The sequence below is a fragment of the Mesoplodon bidens genome (assembly GCF_964165515.1).
Source record: "Mesoplodon bidens genome assembly, chromosome: 15".
In the NCBI taxonomy this organism is placed as follows: Eukaryota; Metazoa; Chordata; class Mammalia; order Artiodactyla; family Ziphiidae; genus Mesoplodon; species Mesoplodon bidens.
Window position 1 is genome coordinate 33,046,055 of NC_138171.1, and position 27,205 is coordinate 33,073,259.

The window sequence follows — 27,205 nt, forward strand, 5'->3', positions numbered from 1 at the left end:
CACTGCTCCTTCCCACTGCTTCCTGATGTGCGCACTACTTTGTGTGTCCCCTCCAAAAGTGGAGTCTCTGTTTTCCCCAGTCTTGTCAAAGTCCTGCAATCAAATCCCGCTAGCCTTCAAAGAATGATCCTCTGGGGATTCCTCCTCCCATTTCCAGACCCCTAGGTTGGGAAGCCTCATGTGGGGCTCAGAGCCTTCACTCCAGTGGGTGGACTTCTCTGGTATAATTGTTCTCCAGTTTGTGAGTGACCTACCCAGTGGTTATGGGATTTGATTTTATTGTGACTGCGCCCTTCCTACCATCTCATTGTGGCTTCTCCTTTGTATTTGGATGTGGGGTATCTTTTTTGGTGAGTTCCAGTGTCTTCCTATCGATGATTTTTCAGCAGTTACTTGTGATTCTAGTGCTCTTGCAAGAGGGAGTGAGCACACGTCCTTCTATTTCACCATCTTGAACCAATTTCCCATCCATTCAAACACTTTTAGCATTAGCTTGTGTCTCGCCCACCAACGTCTCAGTGGCCAAAGCAATCATATGACTTAGTTTAAAATTCAGAAGTGAGGAATTCCTGTCTGACTACCCTGAGGAATTGGGAAAGTTGTGGCTCTGAAACACAACAGAAGGAAGCCATAAATGGAGGCTGTAACTCAATCTACCACACTGATACAATTATGTTTGTTATATAATTCCATCTAAGAACATGTAGGTGTACTTTTCATCCTTTTTGTTTTATTTTATTTAATTTAATGATTTATTATTTATTTTTTAACATTTTTATTGGAATATAATTGCTTTAAAATGGTGTGTTATTTATTTTTTTTACATCTTTATTGGAGTATAATTGCTTTACAATGGTGTGTTAGTTTCTGCTTTATAACAAAGTGAATCAGTTATACATATACATATGTCCTCATATCTCTTCCCTCTTGCATCTCCCTCCCTCCCACCATCCCTATCCCACCCCTCTAGGTGGTCACAAACCACCGAGCTGATCTCCCTGTGCTATGCGGCTGCTTCCCACTAGCTATCTATTTTACGTTTGGTAGTGTATATATGTCCATGCCACTCTCTTACTTTGTCCCAGCTTACCCTTCCCCCTCCCTGTATCCTCAAGTCCATTCTCTAGTAGGTCTGAATCTTTATTCCCATCTTGCCCCTAGGTTCTTCATGACCATTTTGTTTGTTTGTTTTTAGACTCCATATATTTGTGTTAGCATATGGTATTTCTTTTTCTCTTTCTGACTTACTTCACTCTGTATGACAGACTGTAAGTCCATCCACCTCACTACAAATAACTACTTTTTCATCTTAACTGAGGTAGTACTCATTGTAATGATTGTAATGATGTTTCCATGATGCTCTTTATGGATATTTGAGTTTTGTTAATACAAACAATGCTGCTTTGAATGCTTGTACATGTCTCCTGGGACAGGTGTGTGAGAATCGCTCAATATTAAACTACTGTATAGCAAAATTACCCCAAACTTTGAAATAAAGCAAAAAGATGATTATATGACCTTTAAGTAACATTCTAAGAGCGTTTTTATTAAGCATCCTAGAGATTATCTAACTCTCTCAGGGACGTAACTTTGTTGACTTATTAATAATTAATTTTATACTGAAGTTCTATAATTTAGTACAGGTAGAGGTGAACTTGTAGGAGAATGATAAGTTGTGATGATTTTTGTATTTGGTAAAGATGATAACCCTGAAGTTTGCAGCTTTATTGTCCTTTGGCACAATAACATTTTGTATTCTATTCGGCAATTTTTCCTCTATATAAATCCCAGTTTCTCATATCCTCATGAAATTAGTTTTATCACTCTTCTGCTTCCTTAATTAAGCAGTTAAATAAAACTTTGACATACGCTCATCATCTATTTGTATGAGAATAGTTTTTTTTTCCCCTACTGAAGCCTTTTATTCTGAATTTGTTTGTGCTTAAGGAAAGCAGCTATGCCCGTACTCATGTGCCCCAGTCTTATGACACCAACTTGTATTTGGCTAATTAGTAACGAAGCAAAACTGCATTCTTCTTAGGTCTATTCAGTTGATAAATGTCATTTAACTGATTTCTTTGATATAATCTTTAACAAGAACTTGTAAGTCACATTAATTATGCCCCAAGAGATGAGGGACCAGTGGTAATTCAGGTGGGCACTTCTGAAAAGACTTGTCAGTTTTCTGTCCTGTTATAGCCAGACTTTTTGGAAAACCTTGGGGAAAGATTGAAGTTTCCCACCAATCTGAGACTACGTGGGAGTTTTTACAACATTAACTGGGATAACAAGATTCCCAACATGGCACCCAATAGACCTCCACAGACAAAGTCATGACCAAATGAGCCCTGTGAGTCATAGTAGTAAGCAGATACTCCTTTTTTGTTTTTTTAAGAACCAATAACAAAGACCATTTATTACGGTATGTTTATAGTAATTGCATGGAGGTATTAATTTCAAGAAGTTTCCAGTTCAAAGAACTCAGACCCTCACCCAATATAACAAATTCATACAATATTTAGTGTACAAAAGCTCCTTTTGGTTAAGAGACAATACTAGGAAACTCATTAATGACACCAAAAGTGCCTGTCTCAGAAGAAGCTTGCCAAATCAATTTCTTCACTCTCTCATTGGTAAGAATGTCCTCTCTGATACTCAGCACAAGATGAGAGTGTTTCTACATCAGATGTTGAAGCCTAGATTCAGAGTCCAAGCTGACAGCGGCCACTGGTCCTCAGGGCTTCAAATTCTGCTCCTGCTGCAGCATAACCTCTTCTTGGGCTGGCTGGGTTACTGCTGCTGCTGCTAGCTTTAAAACTCTGCACTGCTGATCGCCATTCTTCAGCATTCAAAACCTCCTAACAGGACAGCTGCCGGGGAGCACAATGCATCACTCTGTGTCCTGCCGCATCTGTCCCCTCGGGTTGCCGCCCACCATCGCCATGCCATGACCACACTGCAAATAGTCCTCCAGGGCCAGGGACCCTGGAGCTTCCACCTTGTGGGGGACAAGGATTTCAAGCAGCCTCTCGCTAGTTCCTGGGTCACTCCCAGAAGCAAGGCTGCTATAACTAATTCTGTGTGTAATCACAGGCATTGATAGGGAAAATACCAGCAATATGATGCACTTGGAAGCTCAGAACAAAATCAAGGGCTGCACAGACAAGATGACTCTCATAGTAGCCAGATCTGAAAGAAAATCTGTCTGCTCTGGTGACAGAGGGAGGAAAACATCACCTATACAAGATGAATTTGGTCTCTGAACCCCAAGAGGTCCTACACATAGGAAGCACCCACAACAAAAGTACCATGCCCTTTACCATCTCACCTGCCTCCAGCTCTGCCCCCAGGGTCATCACAAACCAGTACAACAACCCAGCTGACCTCTACTCCTCTGAAAACATCTCCAACTTCAACAACGCCTTGGAGTCAAAGAAGGCAGCCAGAGAGCAGGAGACGAATGGCAGAACCTTAGACCATTCTCAGCTTCCAAGCGGACTCGTCATTGACAAAGATTCTGAAGTCTTCTTCAGAGAAACAGGAGTTAAATGAGGCTCTGAAACAGTCCTCTTCATTCCTGGTTTTGCAGGAAATCCTGGAGTCTGAGGAGAAAGGGGATCCCAACAAGCCATCAGGATTCAGAAGTGTTAAGGCTCCAGTCACCAAAGTGGCTGCATGGGTTGGAAATGCCCAGAAGTTGCTCATGTGTGATAAATGTGGCATTGGCATTGCTGGCGTGTTTTATGAAGCTGCGGGACCATCCCCACCACCCTGAGTGTTATGTGTGCACCGAATGTGGCACCAACTGTGGCACCAACCTGAAACAGAAAGTCCATTTCTTTGTGGAGGATCAGATCTACTGTGAAAAGCATACCCGGGAGTGGGTCACTCCACCCGAGGGCTCCTATGACGTGATCACTGTGTTCCCCAAGTGAGCTGGCAGCTCTGCACCCAACATTGTTCTCCAACGAGCCCCTTCTGCATCTTGTCCTCTAAAAGCTCTGGCCTCTCTTTTCTTGAAAGTTGTTAATTACTTTGGTTTTATCCCTGCTCATTAAACGTCACGTCTCCCTTTGCTAGCTGACTCACGCTGGCTGCATGATGCCCGCTTTTATAATCAGCAGAGAACGGTTGAGAATGGTTTTGTTCGGTGCCCCCTTGCCAGCGTCACTGTGTCTTCTCTTCACCTCCATTCATCTCTGCTGCAAATGAACATCAGCCAAATTTGAACCAAACTGAATTTAATGTCTGACAATGATTTCATTTTTACTCAATCAATTAATAGACTTCAAAAACAAACAAAAGGGCTTCTCTGGTGGCGCAGTGGTTGAAAGTCCGCCTGCCGATGCAGCGGACACGGGTTCGTGCCCCGGACCGGGAAGATCCCGCATGCCGTGGAGCGGCTAGGCCCGTGAGCCATGGCCACTGAGCCTGCGCGTCCGGAGCCTGTGCTCCGCAACGGGAGAGGCCACAGTAGTGAGAGGCCCGCGTATCACAAAAAAAAACAAAACAAACAAACAAAAAAACCGCCCCAACCCGCCCCCCCCAAAACAAAACCTCTGAGCAGGCCAATGTGCCTGTCCCATACTCAGCTGTTGGTGATCTCACGCTGGCAACCCTTCACTAGTCTGCAGCACCGGTGGGGGGAGTTGAGGGGATGCTGCTCCCGCCTCCAGTACCTTGCAGTGAGTCTGCCATCCAGTTCTCTGAGTTGCTCACTCCCAGCGGCGAGCCTGGACAGGGAAAGGAGTCCCGGCCTTCAAGGCCCTCAGTCTCCCGAGATGGTGGCAGCCCTGTTGGACAGACACACGTGGTCCTTCAACCTCAGCCACGCTGCCCCAAGACTCGGACACCAGGCCACGACGCCTGCCCGGAGGCCCGTGTGGATGCAGCCGTCGGCCTCCCACCCAACCCCCCACCCCAGCTTCACTTCCTGAGAACATCGTTCAGAGATTAGAAAGGCTCTGTCTGGTTCCCTCTCGTCACCGGCCGAGAGGCCTAGAAGGACATACCACCCACCTCCATGATACCTACAGTGGAGACAGATGCTCCTTAATGGGAACTCGAAGGTCAAAAAAAAGAAAGAAAAGACATTGCTGAATCCGTTACAGAAAAGAATGGGCACCAAACCTTGATAAATACTAATTCCATGGCATTTCAGTGCCTTGAAAGTCTTGTCGTGATGCTTGTGGTCTTGAAGCAATGTTTGAACTCTTTCCAACGGAGTGAAAATTTCTTCTGTTGACCCCGCAAGTACTGCTGCTGGGCTCAGGGTTGCAAACTCCGGGGAACTGATAGGCTTACAGGGAAGGCAAGATAAATCCTCATAGAGGCAAAACATAAGTGCCAGCGTAGCTGTCTTCTGCATTAATGGGAGAAGGATTCGGGGATACAAGTTTCGAAATCCATCCCTCCTCAAGTGAAATACTGCATCCCGGGTTTTGATTCCATACAGCTCTCACTGGAAAGAGGACTTTCCGAATGGGAAATGTGGCTGCTACATTGTTGAAAGCTCACAGCAGCTACACAAGTAATGCTTCATTTCGCCAACATTTGCAATATGAGGTGATATATCTCGTTTTGAAGACGTTAGGATTGGAGGCCTCTTTTCATAAGCTTCTGAATTGATATTGCTTAAGATCTTTCTTCTTCAAGATGGATTTTTTTAAACCCATTACCACGGCGCCGGACTCCATGCCTGATGGCCGCCCACTCACAAGTAGGGGAGCCCAGGAGCCCTCAACCCAGCACTGGTGCAGAGAATTATGTTTTTTCTGTTTGTTTTGTTTTTTTGGCTGCGCTGCCTGGCTAGTGGGGTCTTAGTTTCCCAAATGGGGATCGAACCCGGGCCCCAGCTGTGAAAGTGCAGAGTCCTAACCACTGGATCACAAGGGAATTCCCGAGAATGATGTTTTTAACAACTTGAGAATGTCACTTTGCAGTACCTGTGCCTGACACTGCCACCTGGTATACCCCATTTGAGAGACTGTCAGTGCTTGTTATTGGGTTCTAGTGGACACTGAAAAGCTAAAAAAGTAACAGCAGGTGGTACTACACCCTGACATCCTTATCCTGAGATGGGTCAGAAATAAGAACACCAACAAAGTGGGTATTGCCAAACAAGCCTCCATTACTAACGGAAATGGTATATCCAGGAAATTAAACCAGGCATTAATGACGTCTTACAGGTACATGAAAAAGTGCCCACTCATTGGCCAAACATGCCTATCTCAGACGCAGGGTCTGTGCCAGCCACTCCGGCTTCTTCCAGGCTTTGTTACGCCCAGTTTCCTGAGGCTACCTGGGCCTGGTTCACAGACAGACTGGCTAATTAAAGGATGATGGGGTATACCCAAATAAAACTGCTTAAAACTGTGCATGGTAAAGGGAACTCTGCTCAGTGGAGGGAGCTGCGCTTGCCTGGAAACACCCCCCCACCCCCCGCCCAAGTTCACCTTATTATATTTTCACTGACTCTGAGGGAACTGAGGCAATCACCGTGGTGGGACAACTGGATGAAAAAGTTTCATTTTCTATGGGGACAAACTTTATGGCAGCTCATTGCACAAGACCCAAACCCCGTGTTTTTGACCCATGTGGATGCCAAAGAGAAAGGATCCTTCGATGATGAACATCATTGGAATACACAAGCTTGTCAAACCTGTACTGCCAGGTAGCAGGTGCCCTTAAAGGATGGAATGGGCCCCTCTGAAAGGAAAAACAGACCAAGATAACTGACAAAGTAGGCTCAGCTCCCAGTGGAGCATACTCTTCATAAAGACACTTTGGAGTCTAAATGTAGCAATTCCTAGAAATAGTACCACCTATTTAAATAGAATTTTGGTCATGCTGGGGGATGGAGGAGACCTAGACTGCTTGTAAGATTCCCATACTGCATAATTAACCCTTCTTGCTGTACCTCCCATGCTTACCCCTTGGGAAACTGGGCTACTGGAGTTTCAGAGTAGCAAAAAAGAACGGGGGGTGGGTGACTCTAATCTGGTGTTTCTTTTGCCATCTGGCTATATTTGTTGAATTGAGGGAATTATGCCTACTATAATGATCAGGAATATGAGGTTGTCATATTCCACCACAACTCCTAAGGTGGTCCTGTTGCGACCACACATCAGGGGGTGAGATAAATTTTCAAGAGTAGTACAAAGTATATATACTGCTGAGCCACATTGGAATGAGTCTGAGTTTATGGTGTGGTTAAGACACAGGAAGGATTCTTCAAACATGATGGAGTGACAGGTGCAGGAACTGGTCATTCTGATTATCTGGCTGTGGAAGGACCCTGGCTGATGGGGAAAAAAACACTTTAGAGCCTGGGATGTCAGGGGTAAAGGGAGGTACCTAATCTCACTCTGAGCTATTTGTATGCAAGAAATTTGGCCAATTTAACCCAGACTGCCACTGCCACCCTCCAATATGCTGGCCAGCATTGAATCTTCATCAGAAACCTCCCAATAGCCACTGATACCAGAAAGGAATAGCCTCCACTTGAAACAACAGAACAAAATTGACTTTGTGGACACTGATATTATTGTTAGATGTTTTTGTACATTTCTCATTGACTACTGATTCTTCTAAATTCTATAGCATAAGTGCACTGATAGAGGCTTCGACCGAATCTGTTTCGTGTCTTGGGCAACACTGGACTATGCTAGTATGGGTCTATGCTAGTATGACTCTCCATCTGGGCCAAGTCAGTTAACTATGTCATAAACCCAGGTGCAGCATGGAGTGTTGGCAACCACACACACACACCACTGTAACTGGCCAGCAGAAGGTCCAGGACAATGTGATTGTCCATTATAAGTTACTTAGATCATGTGATGTGATAGCCTTTGCCACCAAGGATTCTTGGTTGAATATGTAAAAGGCCAAAGGGTGTGGACATGTAGGGGAATGGCTCCACCTGGGCACCCTAGCAACCTTGCATATAACAACATAAGCCTCATAGGCAAAGGTATGAATCACAGGTAATCTGACTTTTGGCAGAACACCTTGTGACCCCCCCTGGAACAAGAGGATGGGAGATCTGTGAGAGCTGCTCTGGGCCATTTCCTACTCACTTCCCTATGTTCCCTGAAGGCTGCCACTGCCTCTTGGGTTCTGAGGAGGTATGACGCTTCCTGTCCCATCCACCACCACCCCTCAGAATATAGTTGCAGAATATAAAACTGCTTAGCTGCAGTCTAGAATTGGCTCCTCAGCAGTGGGTATACCCCAGCCTGTGCCTTGCCTTTTTTGGTGTGTAAGCTTGACAAATGAAAGACCCTGCAACTTCCACTCCCTACTAAGAAGTAAAACAGAAAACCAGAAGAAAAACAGCATCACTCAGGGAACTCTATGGATTAATGTTGCAGTCCAAGACTTGAAAGAAGCAGGGATGGTGATATCTATCATATTTAAACTCACCAGTTTGGCCTGTGCAGAACTCAAATGAATTTTGGAGATTGACTGTGGGTTATTATTAACTGAGGCAGGGACTCTAATTATGATTGCAAGCTCAGATTTAAAAATTTTACTGGAGGGACTTCCCTGGTGGTCCAGTGGTTAAGACTCTGTGCTCCCAATGCAGGGGGCCCGGGTTCAATCCCTGGTCGGGGAACTAGATCCTGCATGCATGCCGCAACTAAGAGTTCACATGCCACAACTAAAAAGACCCACATGCTGCAACTAAAGATCCCACATGCCACAAGGAAGATCCTGCATGCCGCAACTAAGACCCGGCACAGCCAAATAAATAAGTAAATATTTTTAAAAATAATAAAATATAAAAAAATAAAAATGTTCCTGGAGCAAATCAACATGGCCCCTGAAACTTTGTACATAGCTACTGACACAGCTAATGCCTTTTTCTTCATATCAACTTGCAAGGACCACCAGAAAGTTGCTTTTACCTATCAGTGGTCATCGCATACCTTCACAGCACCATGGGGCCAGGTCTATAATATGCCATAATATAGTCTACAGAGATATTGACTTGACATTCCACAAAACATAACACTTGTTCACTATATTAAAATTATGCTGATTGGATTTGATGAGCAGTAAGAAGAACTTTAGATGCCTTTATTAAGACATATGTGAACCACATTATGGGACATACAGCCAATGAAAATCCAGGGAGTTGTCACCTGAGTGTAATTTCCAAGGTTTCAGTAGTCTGTGGCAAAAGACCAGGTTCCACACCTTGTACCACCTACCATGAACAAAGATACATAACTCTTGGTAGACCTTTTTGGAATTGAGAGGCAACATATATCACAGGTGAGTAAACTGTCTTGACTCATCTACAGAGTTGCTCATGAGAAGGCCAGTTTCAAGGTAAACCAGAGAAAGATGAGGCTCTGTGATAAGTCCAGGCTGTAGTACAAGCTGCTCTACAACCTGGTGCTTATGCTCCAGCAGGTCCAATGATACTCAAAGTGTGGCAAATACAGTTGATGTATGGAGCTTCTCACAGACATGAACAGGAGAACGACAGCTTGATTTCTGGGGTTTTTTAGAAAATATCCACTTCTGGAGATAACTATTCTCTTTTTGAGAGTAGCTTCTGGTTTGCTACTGGGTCTTGGTAGATACTGAACTCCTAACTCCAGAACATGAGGTAGTCCTGTGTCCTGAGCTTCCCATCATGAACACACTTGGCCATAAGTTTGAGCATGTGCAGAAGCAATTTATCATCAAATGTAAATGGTATGTAAGAGATCAGATTTGAGTAAGTTGCGAAAACCTGAGTAGGTTGCATGAGCAGGGGGCTCAGACTCCTTTGACATGAATTCCTTTTGCATTGTCTGCTCTCTTTCGATCCATGCCTATGGCCTCATGAAACGTTCCTGATGACCAACTGACTGAGGAAAACACTTGAAACTGGTTTACATCTGGGTCTGCACAATTAGTTGGTAATACAGAAAAGTGGCCAGCTATTAGCACTGCAGGGGTGACCCTGAAGTACAAAGGATTTTCCTTCTTTGCCTGTAACGTTTCTGCCACAACAGCATCTGTGGACTCACAGGATGCCTTATGCACTTTCATGGTAATTCACCCATTGTTGTATTGAATCAAGGAGCTCATTTCACAGCAAAGAATGTTCAGCAATGGACTCATGCCCATGACATTAAGTGCTCTTACCACGCACCCCATCACCTGGAAGTGGCTGGCCTAATTGTAAAGGTGGAAGGGCTTAGATTCAGTGTGGCATCTGTTGGGAGAGATTCGGCTGTGTTTAACAGTTTAAACAGTATATACTTTGTGTCAGAGACAATTATATGGTGTTGTCTCCCCCACGGCCGGAATACATTGCTCTGTGAGTGAGGAATAGAATTGGGTGTGGCTCCTGTGACAATTACATCTAGTAACCCGTTTGCAAAATTTTTGCATTTTGTCCCAGCAAATTAGAGTTATGATAGTTCAGAGGGTTAGTCTTCAAGGAATTAATATCAGAGGACATAGCAATTATGAGACTTCTATCCGAATATTTTACACTCTTTATTCCATTGAACCAACAAACAGAGAGTACTGTCCAGTGTGATTGATCCTGATTTCCAAGGGGTAAGGGAGGTTGCTGCTACCCAGTGGGGGCAATGAGGGCTATGTTAGGAACCCAGGGGATTCTTGGAGTGCCTCTTTGTGCTTCCGTGCTCAATTGTAAAGATTAATGGAAAACTACTACAACTAAAAGGTGGCAGGATTGAGGACTCAGACCCTTTGGGAATATAGTTTTGGATCACTCCACTTGATACAGAACTGAGACTAATTGAGGTTCTGAGTGAGGGCAGGGGAAATACAGAATAAGTAGTGAAAGAAAGAAGCTACAGATTTTAATCAGGGCCCCCTGACAAATTCTAGGAACAAGTATGACAATAGCTTTGCATATTTTTTCTTTGCTTATAATATGTATGTGTTGATAGTACATATTCACCGTTTTGATCTTTTCTCTCCTATCACTGTTTTACATATACAAATTAGTAGATTTAATTTTTTTCTTTTTTTAATTTTTAATTAAAAATTTTTTTAAATTTTATATTGGAGTATAGCTGATTAACAACGTTGTGTTAGATTCAGGTGTACAGCAGAGTGATTCAGTTATACATATACATGTATCGATTCTTTTTCAAATTCCTTTCTCATTTTGGTTATTACAGAGAATTGAGCAGAGTTCCCTGTGCTATACAGTAGGCCCTTGTTGGTTATCTATTTTAAATATAGCAGTGTGTACATGTCAATCCCAAACTCCCAATCTATCCCTCCCCCCCAACCTGGTAACCATAAATTTGTTCTCTAAGTCTGTGAGTCTGTTTCTGTTTTATAAACAGGTTCATTTGTATCATTGTTTTTAAGATTCCGCATATAAGCAATATCATGTATTTGTATTTCTCTGTCTTACTTAGTATGATAATCTCCAGGTCCATCCATGTTGCTGCAAATGGCATTATTTCATTCTTTTTCATGGGTGAGTAATATTCCATTGTATATATGTACCACATCTTCTTTATCCATTGATCTATCGACAGACATTTAGGTTGCTTCTATGTCTTGGATATTGTAAACAGCACTGTAATGAACATTGGGATGCATGTCTTTTCGAACCGTGTTTTTCTCCAGATTTACGCTCAGGAGTGGGATTACTGGATCATACAGTAGCTCTATTTTTAGTTTCTTAAGGAACCTCCATACTGTTCTCCATAGTGGTGGAACCAATGCACATTTCCACCAGAAGTGTAGAAGGGTTCCCTTTTCTCCACATCCTTTCCAGCATTTATTGTTTGTAGACTTTTTGATGATGGCCTTTCTGATTGGTGTGAGTTGATATCTCATTGTAATTTTGATTTTCATTTCTCTAATAATTAGTGATGTTGAGCATCTTTTCATGTGCTTGTTGGCCATCAGTATGTCTTCTTTGGAAAAATGTCTGTTTCAGTCTTCTGCCCATTTTTTGGTCGGGTTGTTTGGTTTATTTTTTATATTGAGCCACATGAGCTGTTTGCAAATATTGAAGACTAATCCCTTGTCAGTCGCATGGTTTGCAAATATTTTCTCCCATTCTTTGGGTTGTCTTTTAGTTTTGTTTATGGTTTCCTTTGCTGTGCAAAAGCTTTTGAGTTTAATTAGGTCCCATTTGTTTTTATTTCCATTATGCTAGGAGATGGATCAAAAAATATATTGCTGCAATTTATGTTAAAGAGAGTTCTGTCTATACTTTTCTCTAAGAGTTTTATAGTATCCAGTCTTACATTTACGTCTTTAATTGATTTTGAGTTTATTTTTGTGCATGGTGTTAAAGAATGTTCTAATTTAATTTTTTTACATGTAGCTGTCCAGTTTTCCCAGCACCATTTATTGCAGAGCCTGTCTTTTCTCCATTGTGTAGTCTTACCTCCTTTGCAGTAGATTCATTGACCATAGGTGAATGAGTTCATTTCTGGGCTTTCTATCCTGTTCCATTAATCTATATTTCTGTTTTTCTGCCAGTACCATACTGTTTTGTTGACTGTACCTTTGTAGTATAGTCTGAAGTCAGGGAGTCTGACTCCTCCAGCTCTGTTTTTTCTTTCTCAAAATTGCTTTGGCTTGGAATTTAATTTTATAATGTAGTTTTCAGGTAACAGAATATTCAGTGGAACCATGATGAATTCTGAAGAATAATTAATATAGTCAGCAATGTATATAATGACTGTTGGAACTGTGAATTTCCTTATTTTGGAGAGAGGGTGAAAATGTCTTCAGATATACAGAAGAAAGCTGTATTTTTTTGGTGGAAATACACAGTTACATTGTTTTATGTAAGTTCTAACATATGTTGAAGGGTGCATAAGGACACTCAGCAGCCAAAAGAGTGGGCAGTTGTCCCTTTCCTTTCTCCTTGTAAGTGAATTTACATCCTAAGGAACAGAGTCTGCTTTAGACTTAATCTCTCGTAGCAAATTTTGATAAATATGTTCACCATGTTGACTCAGAAAATATTCAAGTCATACACAAGCAAAGGTGGGATTCAGGGGTGTAATTTTCTACCTGCTGTCTTGGGAGTGTGGAGGTTGGGTAGGTGGGAAGAGCACAAGAGACAGGAAAGAGCAAAGAAGGGAGGTCGAGTCAGAAGAAGCAGAGTCACCAACCATGATGTTCTTTGAAGAAGTGGGAGTTTTGAGCACTGTGATTGGAAGAGTCACTGTGGCTGTGCTGAGCAAGGAGAGAGTTGAGAAGGGAATGGCTGCAGAGATGAAGGGGACCAAGGAAGAAGGGCATTGGCCACACAATACCTCTCCCTGGAACGCTCTTCTTCCCACACCCCTTAAAAATCTCATTCTTCCTCCAAAGCTCATGTCTCTCCCAGGAAGGCTGCACTGATTTCAGTGGTCTGTGCCAGCCCTCTTCTCTGGACTCCCTACCTGTGTGCTCACTCCTCTCCCCCACTGTGGCCACACTCTGTCTCTGATTAGAGTCAATTATTGTTTCTTCTCTGGCTCATCCAATGAACGGCGAGCCCCTAAAGGAAAGGAACAGAGTCTTACTTTTGCCTTTTATCTTCAATATCTGCCACATAGGAAGCCACACACAGAAGACAGGTCAATTTATACATGTTTTGTTCGTGAATGATTTCAGAGGTGCAGAGTGGGCATTTGATTGTACCTTTGCAGAGTGGTTCTTGGGGATTCCCCAGGTGGGCCCCAGTGATGGAAGTGAAGGTCTCCAGGTAGAAGAAGCCCATAAACCTGCCATCCTGCCAACTGAGGAGCTGTGGTGCAATCTTGGAAGCTGTTATGGGGGCCAGGAGATGTGGTCATGCTTTTGAGGCCTCTCTCCCAAACTGCGGCAAACTGTCTGCTAGAATTTGCAAGGAGTGTGATCTTTGTGGGGCTCTCATAGACTGAATTTAAGGAACATGTGTACTCTGAGCCCCATCTTCAAAATGACGCTGTTATGAGACCATTCTTTTTTGCTCTGATAGGGTGCATTTCTCACCTGCACTGTGGTCCAGGACATTCAAGGAACCATCTCCACCAGGTTTCTCTCATTTTGAAGCAGGCCTGATGACCCCAGGCTGGCACGGACATGCAGGGACAGATCACCAGGAAAGTCAAAGGGGAGCCTGGAGGCAGGGGGGAGGGGTTTAAGGAAACCTAAGAGCAGGACTCAAACAAGGAGAGAAGCTGGAGGTGGGTGGGCCACAAGTGGAAACAGGAGGAGGACGTGGGATGGCTGGGGCATCCTCAATGCAGCCCCTGCATCGGGCTCCTCTCGGCAGGTCTCATTAGCATGGTACAGCCAGCCCCACCCTGCCACTGACCTGCAGTGAGAGAAGCCTGTGATCTTCTTCTGCTGGGCTCAGAAGTGTCAGCGGGCACCTGCCCTGAGCCCTACTGAGGAGAGAGAGAGGGGAGGAAGTCAGAGTTCTCATTAGAGGAGGTGTGAAGGGGTCAAAGAAGTCAGGAGTGCCATCTCTCTGAGCCCGTCTCCCTGTTGGGCTCAGGTCCTGGCAACCAACCTCTGATTTATGCCCCCCCTTCCATTTTCTTAGCCAATCCCCACTTCACTGGGCAAGGAGTGTGTCACAATGGGACCCTCATGACATCCCTACAGCCCAGCCCCCCATTCCTAACTGTGAAATGCTTCTAGTTGCTGCCCTGGAGGGACCCAACCAGTCATAATCCTTTCTTCTAGCTCTTGCCTTGCTCTCACCCCATTCCACCTCCATCTGTCCAGTGTCCGGATATGTCAAGTGAGCCAAAGAAAAATGATTGGGGCTCAAAAATGGTGACATTCTCACTTCACACCATCATGTTGAAGCCCACAAGCCCTTGAACCTGGAGCTCTCAGAGAGTCAGGACACCACCTGGACCAGCTGCTTCCAGGATGATGGACAGCTGAAGAACCCAGCACTAGGGCTGCCCAGAAACACTGGGGGTGGGGTGGAAAATTTACCCTGCTCCTTCTCTTCTGATCCTGCCCCTTGAGTGTCTGGCTGGCAGTTTTCCTTTCTTTTCTTTTCTTTTCTTTTCTTTTCTTTTTTCTTTCTTTCTTTCTTTCTTTCTTTCTTTCCTTTCTTTCTTTCCTTCTTTCTTTTTCTCTCCTTCTCTCCTTCTCTCCTCCTCTCTTTCTTTCTTATTTGTTGAAGTATAGTTATTTCAAAATGTTATAGAAGTCTCAGGTGTACAACATAGTGACTTACAATTTTTAAAGATTATACTCCATTTATAGTTATTGTAAAATATTGGTTATATTCCCTGTGTTTTACAATATATCCTTGTAGCTTATTTTATACATAATAGTTTATACCTCTTAATCCCCTACTCTTATGTTGCCCCTCCTCCCTTTCTTCTCCCCACTGGTAACCACTAGTTTGTTCTCTATATCTCTGAGTCTGTTTCTTTATTGTTATATTCACTAGTTTGTTTTATTTTTTAGATTCCACATATAAATGATATCATACAATATTTGTCTTTCTCTGTCTGACTTTGAAATAAGCATAATGCCCTCTAAGTCCATTCTTGTTGCTGCAAATGGCAACATTTCATTCTTTTTTATGACTGAGTAGTATTCCTTTGTGTGTGTGTGTGTGTGTGTGTATACACACATATATATGTATATATGTATATGTATATGTATATATACATATACATATATATACATATATATATGTATATATATACACATATATATACATATATATATCCCATCTTCTTTATCCATTCATCTATTGATGGATACTTAGGTTACTTTTATATCTTGGCAATTGTAAATACTGCTGTTATGAACATTGGGGTGCATGTATCTTTTCAAATTAGTGTTTTCAGTTTTTTAAGGATATATATACCCAGGAGTGCAATTGCCAGATCTGTGGTAGTTCTACTTTTAATTTTTTGAGAAACTTCCATACTGTTTTCCATAGTGGCTGCACCAATTTACATTCCCACCAAAAGTGTACAAGGGTTCCCTTTTCTCCACATCCTCCCCAACGTTTGTTATTTGTGTTCTTTTTGATCATAGCCCTTCTGACAGGTGTGAGGTGATATCGCACTGTAGTTTTAATTTGCATTTCTCTGATGATTAGTGATGTTGAACATCTTTTCATGTGCCTGTTGGCCATATGTATGCCTTCTTTGGAAAAATGTCTATTCACGTCTTCTGACCATTTTTAATTGGGTGTTTGTTTTTTTTTGATGTTGAATTGTATGAACTGTTTATATATTTTAGATATTAACCCCTTAACAGTCATATCATTTGCAAACATTTTTTCCCATTCAGTAGGTTGTCTTTTTGTTTTGTCGATGGTATCCTTTGCTGTGTAAAAGATTTTGTTTAATTATGTCCCATTTGTTTATTTTTGCTTTTGTTTCCCTTGCCTTAGGAGGCAGATCCAAGAAAATATTGCTATGATTTATTGCAAACAGTGTTCTGCCTATGATTTCCTCTATGGGTTTTATTGTCCCATCTTACATTTAGATCTTTAATCCATTTTGAGTTTATATTTGTATATGGTGTTAGAGAATGTTCTAATTTCATTCTTTTGCATTTAGCTGTCCAGTTTTTCCAGTGCCACTAGAAGAAACTATCTTTTCTCCATTATATATTCTTGCCTCCTTTGTCATAGATTAATTGACAATAAATTGGGCTTATCAGAGCTCTCTATTCTGTTCCATTGATCTATGTGTCTGTTTTTGTGCCAGTACCATACTATTTTGATTATTGTAGCTTTGTAGTAGAGTCCGAAGTCAGGGAGTGTGGTACCTCCAGCTCTGTTCTTCTTAAGATTGTTTTGGCAATTCAAGGTCTTTTGTGTTTCCATACAAATTTTAAAACTATTTGTGCTAGTTCTGTGAAAAATGTTATCAGTATTTTGATAGGAAATTTCATTGAATCTGTAGAATGCTTTTGGTAGTATTGTCCTGCCATTTTAAAACACCTTCCAAAGCTGAATGCCTGGGGTTTCCATAGTGATGGAAAACAAGCCTCCATTGCCTGGTCCACCCCTGCCAAGATGCTGGTCACCCCAAATCTTATTTTGTCATCAAAAATGATAGTCCAGACGTGTAGATGTTATGTGCAGGGAGGTAGAGAAGTTCAGCCCTAATGTGGGGGCCTGGCCTTGGGAAGGGGAGAGATGTGGCTCTGTGGTTGGTGACTCTCAACCAGGACACTGGGCAGCACTGATTGAGAGAACAGGGGGTTGGGGGGTCTCTGTTCTCCAGCTCCTGTGAGAAGCAGATGCCAAGAACAGACTAAACTTGCAAGGATTTTGATTAGAGGACACAACTGTATGAAAAGAAAATGATATGGGAGCTGCAAAAGGCTAGGAGAGCTGTCAAACCACGATGAGAGTCTTATCCCCAACAGGCACAGAAGGGAAGACAATGGGAGTGCCCCAGCCCCCGGGTCAATCAAAGGAAAGTTTGGCAGAGCTTTTGGGAGTCTTTGAAACAAAGCCAGTCAACAAAGAATTTTCCTGGCAGGGAGTCGGATTTGGGATCCCCCCACACTCTGGAAGAGAGCTGGCCAGGTGGTGTGGCTTGATGCAAATCCCCGGGTGGATTCAGAGCGCAGTCAATTCTACTCCAACAGTGGGAGGTGGGCCACAGGGTCTCAGGTATGGAAACTGGAAACTGCAGAAGAAAGTGAGGCTGAGAGAGCCCAGAGGTTCCTAGGCCTCCAGAGTCCAAAGCTAAGACCAGCCAAGAGAACACCCACTGCAGTTCTGGGAAGTTCCAGTTCTAGGAAGAACTAGAAGACCTTGCTGGTGGGATAGTCTTAAAAGGGAGCCGGCAGGTGGGGCCTGAGCTGAGTGATAGTCAAGAAAGAGGTTTTTTTTATTTAATTTAAAAAAATCAGTTATACATTCACTTGGAACCAAAGAATGATGTGTCAAATATCTAAGGGGCTTTGTTTCAGAAAATAGCAACTCTGTACCTCTTTCCTCATTTCCAGTCCCCGCAGAAGCCATTTTCTTCTCTGTGAGCTGAGCCACAGAAGTCTTCTCCTACACTGTCTACCTGGAGGGTGGGAGGAAAGCGCTGGCTACCCCTTATTCTGCGAACCCTTAGGTCCATGAATGATTGCTGCATTGGTCATTTGTTGCAACAATTTATTGACCACAGTCTTGACACTTAATCCAGTTTTCTGTGTGTATACCTTTTCATAGCGAATTAAGTGAGACTAATTTTCACTTATATTGCTAATTCTCTTTTTTTTAATTAATTTATTTATTTATTTATTTATGGCTACATTGGATCTTCGTTGTTGTGAGTGGGCTTTCTCTAGTTGCAGTGAACGGGGTCTACTCTTCATTGTGGTGCACAGGCTTCTCATTGCGGTGGCTTCTCTTGTTGTGGAGCACGGGTTCTAGGCGTGGTCTTCAGTAGTTGTGGCTTGCAGGCTCTAGAGCACAGGCTCAGCACATGTGGTGCACAACTACTTAGTTGTGGGCTTAGTTGCTCCACGGCATGTGGGGCCTTCCTGGACCAGGGCTCGAACCCATGTCCCCTGCATTGGCAGGCAGATTCTTAACTACTGTGTCACCAGAAAATCCTGCTGATTTTCTTAGGAATTGATATTTCTTATGGTAAAACACTGATAAGATACATCTCAACCTTGGAAAGTTGGAATGGTTGACTTGCTTTATTTTATTGAAAAGTATGAAATTCTTCTTCCTTTAGAATAAGGAGAAAAAAAGAAGGGGAGGTCAGATTGTAGTTCTCATTTTTCCACTCTCTGCACGGTCTGACTGTAATTTACATTCTTTCACTTTCTTTGAGTTTTGCCCTGTAGCCATATCACTGTTCTAAGCCGCTGTCTGTTTAGGCTGATACTAGAAGACTTAGAACAGTGTTTGTTTGTCACTATCCACTATGGGAAAGACCCATATTATTTCTGAATAAGTTTCATTTCATGGTACCTCATTTGTTTCAAATTGAGAAAATAGACTTCTGATACCCAAAAAATCCAATTTAGTAGAAGCACACATAAGTGGGGTTTGCTCTAACTATACTTTTTAACACTATGAAATTTAATAAAAGGGATGGTTTTATACTGAAGCCACTATATTTCAGCTCAAGACATGAAAGAAGCTTGTTATAATGTCCTATCACTTGTGAATAATTCGGGAACTTTAATTTTAAGGACAAGAGGTAAAGAAGTGCTAAGAGGCATGGTGAGAGTCTTTCTCTCTGGTTTCCCTCTCTACAGTGCCTGGCTCAGATTGGTTTCTCCTCTCTCCTCAGTACGGTGTAGAGAACATCCCAGACACCCAGCGTGTAATTGTGGAATTATTTCAGATGTAAATTAAGGTTGTAGTCATGTTTTGGAAAAACTTACATTTCATTCTTTTGTGACCTCATCTTTTCTAGTCTCAGATTTTAAAAATTATATGTGACTACTGAGAACATTTCCTTTTTTCTGCCTATGCATTATGTCTCTCTTCTTACCTTCTCAAGATGGTTGTGAATCCTTAAGGACAAGAACAAAACATTATCTCTATGTCTCTTCCAGCAGCACGGAGTGTTACACACTGAGTATTTGCTGATGGGTCAATGATGATTTATTGTTTATATGTGCATGTATTAAGGTGAAAGAAGCCAATTCTTTTTAAGAAGGGAAAATCTCTGTTGCTTACCGGGCAAGTCTGTTGTCTATCTTAATTTATTGTTATACCCATAGCTCCAGGGATGGTATCTTATGGGTGGGAGGTAATAAAATATTTTCTAAATAAATCATAAATGAATAAAAGTTGATATTTCAAATAAACACCGGTAAAAAAAATTGATAATTGCATAATTAAGTCCTAAATGGACTGTCATCAGAGCTAATAAAATATTTTGAATGTCATTTGCTCTACAAAATAATAAGGATGCTCTGGGCCAGGTCAAAGGCTTGTCCATCCACCTAAGGCCCCATAAGAGTAAGAGTATGAGGTGACTTGTCGACCACAACTGGAACATTCTGGAAGCTCTGGTGTTGTGGACCCCTTCTTGTCTCGCGACCTTAAAGTTTCATGTCTTTGCCTACTCAGTTGTGTCTGAGGGGGTTTCTAACTCTCACTTTGCATTGTTGCCATCAGCTGTGATGGATTTGAGCTCTATCCTCATTGATGCTCAACTGGCAGACTCTTAAGAACCTGGAAGCTTTGAGCCAGTACTCAGTTGTGGGCCAGGAGTGGCAATATGAAGGCAGCTATCATTCGTTGGCAGAGATACAGAATAAGATATTGTCCTTCCCCTTAAAATTAATATCCCACATCAGAAAGTGAATATTTATTGAGCCTTTTGCCAGTTATCAATATATTGCCTCTCAGTTCCCAATTCACACTTCCATACCTGCTGTGTGATAGTGGTTGGGATTCATTTCAGCAATTCTCATATAGGAAGCACAATGTTAGGTTTATTAATAGAGGGTGCTGGATGAGCGTTGCAGGAAGAAGGGACTTCTCATGCTGGTTCTGGCAGTAACTGGTCACTGGTGTGGGTGTGTCCTTCCTTGGGTACAGTCCCTCAGCTCTACCCTATAGAGTTTTCTTTCATCTTATCATTTATCATAGCTTAATTATTCTCTCTTCCCTTATTAAATAAAGGAAGTTCCTATATTAAACTTCCCTTATTTAAATCATTCTGTGGTTTCTGTCTGATTGGACCCAGACTGCCATAAACATTTATTATGTGCTTAGCCCCTTTGTAAGTATGTTACAGGCATTTCCTCATTTGTCCCTCTAACCCTATGATGTAGGTGGTTCTGTGGGTCTCATTTTTGAATGAGAAAACTGATGTCCATTGACATCTAGTAACTTGATGAAGGATAAACTGAAAAATGTGAGATACATATTTGACAACCAAGTGGAGCTCTCAAGTCGACAGTTGGCTCAAGTAGGATTAAGAGAGAAGTCAGGGCTGGAAGTAGAAATCTGGGAGCCATTAGTGTGTAGGTAAGGATCCTCATCTATGATTCTAAATCTATACATTAATCCAAAGTCTCTTTTATGCCACCATTGAGCAGCCAAGATGGAGGAAGACCCCACTTTATAGTTTTAATACTTTTTAAAATATATATCTTCTTAATATTTCATTGAACTTGATATTATTATGCCAACTTGAACACCATACCAACTGTAAGAGGAATGGTACCTGGATGTTTGCTGGGTGATCAAAATCCAAGCTGGAATGTCCTACATTTTCAACCAGGAAAAGAATGAGAACTACTAAAGAATCCTCCTTCCTACTATCACATCTCTAGTTCCATTTTCTGCACAGATTCTTGGATACAAGTTGGCACGATGTTCAGTGCTCAGAGAGCCAGTATGGCCATATAGGTGGAAGGGGACTAAGGGCAGAAGGATTAATGACCAGATGGAGATTAGGAATCATGATCTTATTGATCAAACTTCTGGCTTCAAGCATCCTTTGCCAACAGCAAGAATTTTAGGGCTGGTTTATACTCTGACTAAAGGCAAAGGAGCCATGGATGGTGTTTGAGGTGGTGAGGGTCCAATGGAGCTGAGCCTGAGGGAAGGCTGGATATGGGTTGTGTTGGAGGCATGGAGCAGGAATGGAAGGCCACATCACCTCCAGGGAGTGGGAGGTTGCTGAGGGCAGGACTCAGAGCTCACTCACAACTGGAGTTTGGTTAATGCCCTCTAAATATTTGCTGATGTGTCTTGGATAGAATAGAATGGGAAAAGAACAGGATAAGACAAGATGGAATAGAAGTGAACTAAAAATCTAAGGAAGAGGACAACACAGGGCAGGTCTTGGGGCACGGGAGTGGAGAGGAATGCAGCAGCCTGTGGCAAGTGGACTGGGGAATGTCAAAGGCAGAAAGCACACAAGTGAATCAGAAACCTCTTCCATTCACCCCACCCCACCCCAAACAACAGCCAGCCCACAGGTGTGACTCTGTGCCTTGTCACTGAAGATACCAGCCAAGGGCTCTGATCCACCTACTCTTCCATTTTCAAATGGAAATGCTGAACCATAGAATAAGTGGAAGAGGAGCCAAAACTGTAGAACTGAGCACTGAAGATGCTCAAGGATGCAGGAGCTTGCAAGGTGTATCCCTCCAAGACGAGGGAGGCATCCTGAGCTGTAAAACCAAACCGCTTCCTTGTAAGATGGGGCATGGGGTACACAGGTCCTGTAGGTACTTCCCTCCACTTGGCACCCAGCAGCAGAGGAGAGAGCCCCATGAGGCTCCAGAGACAGTGATATTTGTGGGAAGTAGTTTGCTTGATGGAGAAAAGGGAGTCAGCTTATTCTTGTGAACAGGCCTACAGCTAGCTGCCTGTCACTATTAGCAAGGTCTGTTACTCTGGGGTTGGGGGTGTAAAATTAAATGTGGATCTTTCCTGTGAACCAGCAATTCTGTTCCTAGATATATAAAGGGTCATTCTCAAATTGCTAAAAACAATTCTCATATAAATAAATGGTAAGTATATGTCATAATGTTATTTAACCCATTAATGAAGGAAGCAGCATAATGCAAAATTAATTCAACAAGGACATGAGAACTAGTATTTATATAATCTATTGAAAAAGAACTGCTGAAATAAAATTGCTAAATTCTATACCAAATTGATTACTGGCCTACAAGGCAATAATATTTTAACGCTTTGTGTTATTATCTCCTTTATTAAATATTTTAAAAATCAATACACCTAACCAGTTTTCTACAAAGTTCACCTTTAACATTAGAGCCCTAACCAACTGCAAAAGTAAGTCAACAAAGTTTCATTCCATGAGAGTCAGATGACCTACGAAGAGGCTTAATTAAATGTCACACAATCATCTTCTTATTTTACTTCAAATTTTTGGATAGTTATGCTAAATAGTCACATAATCCATAGCAATTCTTGCACACCTGCCTTATTTGGACACATTTGGATACATTTGCAAGATTGTTCAAAACAGCATTATCTTCATTAGCAAAATCTAGAAACTACTGAAATGTTAAGAGAGCAATACATCAATGAAAAGGAATAAATACATCTACATATTCCAATATGGCATAATTCCTCAATGTAATTTTGACATTATTTGACTTTTTATTATGCAATATGTCTTGCTTTGTCCAATGTAATTAGTGGATATGACACAAACATAAGCTAAAATGACCTTGCATGTTTGGTCTTGTTCTCTTGTGCCACCCAAAGAGCTTGCCTTGAGGAGCCATAGATTCAAATAGATCAGAGACATGTGGACCAACTCTGGACACAGCCTGGATCCTGAACCCCAGCCCAGATGAGCCCCCTGACCTCTCAGTTACACAGCCATTGAATAAATTTACTTTGTTCATTGTGGCATCCCACTGGGATTTGGGATGGTTTGTTATGCAGCATTATTGAACTAACTACCTAAGACAGACATACAGACTAAAATCATTGATATGTAATGTTCTAGGACATGCAAACACAGTTAATGAATTCTGTGAATATACCAAAAAATGTAGCAAAACTACAAAGCAAAGCAAATGATTAATAAACATAAAGTTCTAGATAGTGGTTACCCTACATGTGAGGGAGCTATGATGTGTGGGGGCACAGAGGATCTCAAGGATAATGGTGGTTTCTTTCTTAATCTGAGAGGTGGGCACACAGTTTGACTCATTAGTCACTGTAGCTTACTATATATATTATAAGACCTCTCATATATACTATATATTTCATTTTCCTTCACATGGAAACCACACACAAAACCTTGAATTACAGTGAAGTATATTAGAACCTGAGACACAGCCCACATGAAATTTTAAAAAAATTTAGCACAGGTAAACTCAATTCATTCAAATATGAGTTATCACAAAAGGTTGACCCCAAAATTTAATAAGACCTGAAAAAGGAAGACAGGAAAATCATTTTTTAAAAAAAAATGTTGCCACAAGGCAAGAAAATATGACCAAATACTTTCAAATTACAGAGTTTATGAAGCAATTAATACTAAAAGAGGCAAATGTAGAGATATTTGAGACTAGGGAAGAAATATTAGGGGTAAAGGATGAGATGAAAAGAGAGCTGAAGGAGTTTTTTTTTTTTAATAGGAAAAGATCAAATTACTAACAATACTTTAGTCTAAAAGCAGACAGTTGGGGGAAAAGAGGAAGTTCTTTGTGTGCCACGAAGAGCTATTTGCATCTTAAAAGCATGGGAATTTGTCACTTGGGTTTTGGAAAATGATAAAATGCACCTTTCCTACCCCCACCCCATGTTTGAGTCCCCTTGGCACTATCCCTGCAACAGTGTTTGGGCCCCCATGCCTGGGAAGACCCCACACTGATCCAGGTGTCTGCCTTGTTCTCAGACAACCTTCTAGCTCCCTGTCTTTCCTCCAGCCAGTCCTAGCTCTGCATGCCCAGGCCACAGGAACATCAGGGTTCTCCAAACCATGCCTGTATTCTTCTTTCCCGGTATAAACTTGGTTCCCCTGGGCACTGCTGTTCTGCTCCCAAGGTTTGAAGCCCCAGAACTCAGAGGCCCCAGCTCCTGTTCTGACTCCAGTGCCACCACCCCGGGTCTGCCCTGTAACCTCAAGGCTCCATTCTCCCTTGGTTCTGTTGCTCATATCTGGACATTCAACATGGACCAGGATGAGAGGGGACATGTCAGTAATGGAAGAGGCAGTAGGTGACGTTTGTTTACCATCACCACGGAAGCTTCAGGCCATGGGCACTGGGTGTGGCTTAGGTGGCAGCGTTAGACAGCCCTCCTCAAGCCCCGTGCTCATCCCAGCTCACTGGGAGTACTCTTGGACAATAGGAATCCCTGGGAGAAAGCCCCCTGTGTTATTGAGCCCTGGTTTCAAGGGCTTACCGCACTAACTCCATGTGATCTTGAGAAGGCCATCCTCTCTGAGTCCAATTGTTTTTTACCTCTAAAGCATGGGACATTTCCTGACTCCATAGGAAACAGTGGGCAGGTGGGATGGAGTGAGAGACAGGCCCAGGTGGAAGAAACAAGGAACATTGTCGGGATGTTTCATTCGGCGGCACGGACTTAGAGAGCAAGCAGATCCAGGGAGATGTCTGTGGATGAGTCACAGAGGAAGGAATGGGTGCAAAGGTCTCAGTGAGACCCAATCAGAGCAGGAGCTGCCTGTGGCCAGGCAGTCATTAAGAGGAGATAAAAGGCTCATGCCAGACCCTGGGACAAGGCAGAGAGAAGTCTGGGCACAGAGATTCTCTCCAGCCTTTACACTCCTTCTAACACATTTCTTCCCAACACCCTACAAATGTGACTCTGCTGTTGAGTCCACCTGGGGTGACCAGGGTGCTGGGAGGCCTGGGTAGCCAGGGTGAGAACGGCTGCTTCAAGAAGATGAGAAGCCATGGGGATGAGTAGGGCAGCAGGCGGCGCCTCAGTGTGAAGCTCAATACAGCAGGTCCATGCCCTCTTCAGGGTGTCTTGTTCCCCTGGCCACGCCTTGGACCTTGGATGACAACTACTTAGTGACACTCCCTAATCACCAAGACATGGAGAAGAAAGGATGGAAACATCAGTAAGTGAACTAAATGAGGTCTCTCACTCATGGAGAAATATGAGAGGACACGAGAACATGAGTCTTCAGGGGGAAGTGCCTAGAGCTCAGATGTATTTGATCACATTAGAGCCAAAAACACCAAAGCTTCACCTTAAACCTGGAAGGCCTCTCACTGGAAAGCTGCAGATGGAGACGGTAAGATTGGGTGGCTGTTGGCTCACAGACCTGGGCCAACTTTGTTTGAAGTCTCAGGAGAGCCTACAGTGACCATTTTTTTCTTTTGGTAAATTCCATAAATGGACAATAATAGCAGGGGATCAACAATGGATTTAGTAGAAGCTCAAAAATGTCACCACAAAATACAAAAAGGGATTAAGATCTTATCAGATTATGAAAAAAAGACAAACCAGTAAGGAACCTTTTGAAAAGATCACCATGGCTCATGCAAAAAAGCAGATTCCAGAAAAGAATGGTAGGAGGTGAGCATAAGCTCTCCAGGGAGGTGAGCCACTGGAAAATAATTACTCTGTAAGACCCTGTGGACAACCAGCAAATGAGCTCTGAAGACAATGGGAATGGAAGAGGGCAGAGAATGAAAGTCGTGGTCCAGCAAGAGAAATATTTCAAAGACCAAAACCTGTGATAACATCTCCAGGACGATCTGGTCATGAAACCCTTCCAGAGAGGTCCTCAAACCCAAAGTCACCGTTTGGGCCAAAGACAGACACTGGCAAGGTCCCCTGCTCCATCCTGTGCCACCTGCAATGACCTTCTCCCCTTTTAATGAGAGAGATGGGCTTAGAAGGTAACTTCGGTTTGAAGGTGGGCGTCACTTCATGTCCAGGTGATTATAACTCGATTACAACGTAATTGTACTTCAAATACATTCACATATTTTGTTTCGTGTAATTAAAACAAACCTGAACAAGCACACCAATAACTTTGCCTGGTGATTCTCACTTGGGAAATGGACCCACTGGTTACATCAAAAGTACTCTGGGCTTCCCTGGTGGCGCAGTGGTTGAGAGTCCGCCTGCCGATGCAGGGGACATGGGTTCGTGCCCCGGTCTGGGAGGATCCCGCATGCCGCGGAGCGGCTGGGCCCGTGAGCCATGGCCGCTGAGCCTGCGCGTCCGGAGCCTGTGCTCCGCAACGGGAGAGGCCACAACAATGAGAGGCCCACATACCGCAGAAAAAAAAAAAAAAAAAAAAGTACTCTGACTTGGAGAGTCTGGAGGAATAACACTTGCCCGGCTGGGTGGCTGTTGAAGAAGGTACTTGACCTTTACCTCATTTGACCTCACAAGCTGTACAACTGTGGCCAAGCTCTGAGAAGTCATCCTGCCCCAAGTCCCTACTGGCAGCAAGGTGCAATGAGGAGTAAAGCTCACCCAGAGCCCCCGGTGTTGCCCAGGGTCTTTGCATGGAGATCAGTAGAGACCCCCCAGCACATCAGTGGAGTCAGTTCTCTTATTATCACCCTTCTGGGGAGGAGAATAAAGGTACAATGAGGTTAGTTAAACTTGCCCAAGGGCACACAGCCAGCGGGTGGCCCAGCCAGCCTTTGAAGTCAGCATCTGATGAGCAGCATCTGGAAAATGCTGGTTCTTCAGACTCCTTGCCCTGCCAGCTCTCTGTCCCACTCTCAGACTGTCCCTGGGCTCACGACTCAGAGAAGGAGGAGGAGAAGGCTGAGGTCTGAGAGCTCAGAAATGGACCCAGCAGGCCCAGCAGGGGCTGCATCCAAA

At 43.0% G+C, this 27,205-nt stretch overlaps 2 pseudogenes across 2 annotated transcripts; one reads left to right on the forward strand and one right to left on the reverse strand.

Moving 5' to 3' along the window:
* Positions 1–2,061: 2,061 nt before the first annotated feature.
* On the reverse strand, positions 2,062–26,797 carry LOC308628312 (mitochondrial nicotinamide adenine dinucleotide transporter SLC25A51-like; annotated as a pseudogene). Its single transcript has 4 exons — positions 26,674–26,797; positions 13,521–13,764; positions 5,035–5,648; positions 2,062–2,360 (listed from the first exon to the last, which is right to left on the reverse strand). The product of its transcript is annotated as a mitochondrial nicotinamide adenine dinucleotide transporter SLC25A51-like (transcript).
* LOC308628986 (PDZ and LIM domain protein 1-like) lies at positions 2,948–3,935 on the forward strand (annotated as a pseudogene). Its single transcript has one exon. The product of its transcript is annotated as a PDZ and LIM domain protein 1-like (transcript).
* Positions 26,798–27,205: the final 408 nt, after the last annotated feature.